Consider the following 4,122-nt stretch of genomic DNA (forward strand, 5'->3'; position numbering starts at 1 on the left):
ACAAGTTAACAGCGCCTCTAATCGGTAAATACCATTATAAACAAGAGACAACTAAGAACTCATCCCATACCATTTTTGCTAGCGCCAGAAAAATGTATAATTTCACTATCACCATTTGCAATAATAATAATGACGAGAATTTAACCTTCAACTTTCGGCTCCAGCCCACGACAACAATCTCCCATGTCGGTATCCCATCGGAATTGCATCTGGCAAATACAGACGACATTCAGATAAGTTAAAATCAAAGTTTCACTCGTTCGAAAGAAGAATCCCTTGAAGCAAATCGCACACTCCAATGTGAACCGGTAAATTTATGCCGGCCACCGCGCCTTCTGTCAAGCATTACTCTCGAAAGAAACCTTAACGAGGCAGGCACCTAGGCTTTGAAATTGTAGCGGTTCCAAGGCCTTTAAGTAACTTCAAAACGTCAGCAGTGTCATCAAGGTAATACTTAGCTTTGCTAGGCTTTCGGCCAACGGTGCATGCAAAGATTTCTGGAGCCACAGGCAAGGATGGATTAGAGACTGAAGTTAATATGCTCTGAAACATATCTTCGTCGGATTTATCATCACCAACACACATTACAAAATCAGGTGACTCTCCACTGTCGATCATTCTCGACAGAACCTTTTCTGCAACCAACCCTTTGCTTACTCCCTGAATTAAATAAAAAATATAGATTAGGAAGCTTGATTCGACAATATTTTAAATTACACACATAAAAATGGGAGGGAGGGGCAGGTAGCCATCTAGTCGAGAATCAATTTTATCATACCTGTGGTTTAACTTCAACAATGTGCTGGCCTCTATTAACAACTGCCGGTTCATTTGCAAGAACACTTTCCAAATGATCCAGCAATTCCTTGGCCTGGCATGATCCGAAATCAGGGTCCGCATCTTGATGGTGCCACACCAAAGCACTCTCCTTAGGCTCTATGCTGGAGCCATCTGTTGCCTCTCTATACAGGCTCATGACAGGTTCCACAATCTTTTTCCATTCAAGGTCAGCACCAACAGTGCTGGTTTCCCATTCAGAGTCCTTACTCCATCTACACGAAGAAAAAAGAAAATGGCCCAAGCTTATTTTAGTCATTTAGACTCTGGCCATATATTAAAAAAATTGTAGTCAGTGTACCTTATGAAGTACCCATGCTCAGCAGCTATTCCCAGCTTCTCGCAAGGAGCAAGCCACTCGCTAAGTGAAGTTCTACCCCTCCCACTAACAATAAACACGGTGTTCTTAGGATCATCACAGAGGATCTTGATGATAGATATAACATCAGGGCTAGGAGATTTAATAATGGAAGCTTCAGGAACAAGAGTGCCATCGTAGTCAAGAAATATTGCTCTTCTATTTGTTTGTTTATATGCCGAAACAATGTGATCAATAGAAAGCCTCCTAAAACTAGGAGAAAGAGATACGACTCTGAAACCAAGGCCAAAAAACCAATGCCCCAGCAGCGTTTACTAAAATGATCTTGGCATGCTCTATCCAAGTCCATGGTAAAGCTGCGAGCCCAATATGCTACATCATGAGTACTAACATATCGGTAGTGTTTGTCATGTCGCAATTGCTTCTCTGACTCCGGCATGGTAATAGCTGTATTTAAAGCCTCCGCCACAGCATCAATATCCCAAGGATTTACCCTTATCGCTCCACTTAAAGACGGTGAGCAACCAATGAATTCAGAAACAAAACGAGCATGCTTGTTCGTGGAGATTCTGGCTTTACACCCAGTGCCTCATCCATAGCAGGAGTTCCCTGCCGACAAACAATGTACTTGTAAGGAACCAGATTCATTCCATCCCTCACAGCATTTACTATGCAACATTCTGCTAGCGCATAATAGGCAGATTTCTCATAACGGGGAACAGGACGATCAATCAGAACCACTGGCTGATATTTGGGTGAACCATAAACATCATTGATCTTTTTAGCAGCCATATAAGTCTCTTTCTTAGCTTCCTGGACATCCTTTCCAAAGCCCCTTGCAGGATTCACAATCTGAACCAGGACTATTTTACCCTGCATATCTGGATGCTGCTGTAACAGTTGTTCCATAGCCAGTAGTTTAAGACTGATGCCTTTGAAAATATCCATGTCATCTACTCCAAGAATCAATTTTTTCCCTTCAAACTGTTTCTCAATCTCTTGGACCTTGGCAGCAGTGGATGAGAGATTCAACACTGACTCAAGTCTACCCATATGAACTCCTATAGGAAGAATTTTAATAAAAAACTGTGCGACCAAAGTAATCAAGACCAATATGTCCTCTTTTAGATTCATAATCAAGGCCCAGCATTCTACTGCAGCAAGACAAGAAATGTCGTGCATAATCAAACGTATGAAAACCAATTAGATCACAATTCAGCAGTCCCCTCAGAATCTCATCCCGGACAGGCAATGTTCGATATATTTCTGATGAGGGGAAAGGGCTGTGGAGGAAAAATCCAAGCTTGATTCTATGGAAGTGTTTCCTCAAAAATGTGGGAAGAACCATCAGGTGATAATCATGAATCCAAACATAATCATCATCTGGATTGATAACTTCCATAACCTTGGCAGCAAATATTTTATTAGCAGAAACATATGCCTGCCATAGAATACGGTCAAACCTATCACCATGGTCAGGACACATGGGCAGCATGTAGTGGAAAAGAGGCCACAAATGCTGTTTACAGAACCCAAGATAAAACTTCTTCTGCAAATCATGAGGTAGAAATGTAGGAACACAATTAAAATCTTCCAACAGTATTTGGGCAACTTCTTCCTGTTCGTTCACATCTATATCAACCTTGAGAGATCCTATGTATATAACTTCTGTTTCAGGAGAAAAACCATCCTTTAGATGTAGTAAAAGAGCATCGTCATCCCAGCTGAATCGCCATTTAGAAGTCTCTCCATCTCTTTTAGCATGCAAAGGTAACATGTTTGCCACTACAATTTTGCGTTCTCTACAACCAGAAGAAGTAACATCTGAATCCCCATCATTACTGCTACAGGAATCCATGTCAGAGATTATCCCAGGAACAGTCATTACGCGGGGAAGAGCTCTTGGAGTTTGAGGAATATCAAGTAGATCCCCAGAAACCAAGTGTAAAAAATTTGCACACGATCTTGACGCCATTAAAGCTTCTATTTGACGAAAGCATACAAACAAAACCCGCACTACAATAAATAGTTCCAATTAAAATGTTCACAGATCTGAAGACAAAAAGGTATCAATTAGTTGAGCTCATTCACATTAATCAATCAAATCAATCAGGGAAGCAAGACAGAGGATTAAACACCGTGATTTCTATCAATTGTATGCACCTCAAATAAGAGTAATTTTTCCAATAGTTTTGACTTCTCAAAATATTTTTTAAAAATTCTCTTACGGGTCATTCTTTAGCATTTTTATCTAGAAATATTCAACTAATTTGATAACAAAAGCAAAATAAAAATAATGTTACACTTAGTAATGAAGATGCCTTGAAAAGTACTTGATTTGTAGTCTTTCCTATTCTTAGCAAAAACGAGATCCGCAACCTTATTTTGATCGCAGGTAATTTTGCCGCAAAAAACATATATTTAAGAAATTAAGGAAGAAACTGTGCTAATAGCATAAGTCACAACCAAGTCAACGAAATCAAACAAAAAAAAACGAAATATGGTATCACAACACGCACCAAAAATATTAAGATAGTAAAAATAAATCCAGAAAAAAAGGACAAAGTTAAATGGAAAAAATTGCACGCCAATAATCTCACCCGAAAAAAAATCAATGACTGATCGATCTTCATTTTATCTTGTTATTAATTAAAATTATAAAGAGTAAACTAATCAACGAAATCCAATTCCTCCGTTTAACATAGCCGAAATAAAAGATTTTTTGAATATAAAATGGAGTACAAATTAAAAAAAGGGAAAGAAAACATCGATATGGTTTATTTTCCAGCATTTTCTAAGCAACCAAACAAGATGTAAACTAAAGCCAAAGAAACTAACAGTGAGTCAACTAAACAGTAGATCAAATAACAAAAAGGAAAGCGTAAACAAAACGACGGTGCGACCGATCAGAATTCCGGAAGGAGATACTTACTTGTATGTCACGGCGGTTTGATAAGAGAACCAAC

General features: G+C 38.9%; 1 pseudogene; it reads right to left on the minus strand.

The window, feature by feature from the left end:
• Positions 1 to 246: 246 nt before the first annotated feature.
• On the minus strand, positions 247 to 3,640 carry LOC120149034 (annotated as a pseudogene).
• Between the last annotated feature and the right edge of the window lie 482 nt (positions 3,641 to 4,122).

This window comes from Hibiscus syriacus, unplaced genomic scaffold, assembly GCF_006381635.1.
Source record: "Hibiscus syriacus cultivar Baekdansim isolate YM2019G1 unplaced genomic scaffold, ASM638163v2 tig00110988_pilon, whole genome shotgun sequence".
NCBI classification, from domain to species: Eukaryota; Viridiplantae; Streptophyta; class Magnoliopsida; order Malvales; family Malvaceae; genus Hibiscus; species Hibiscus syriacus.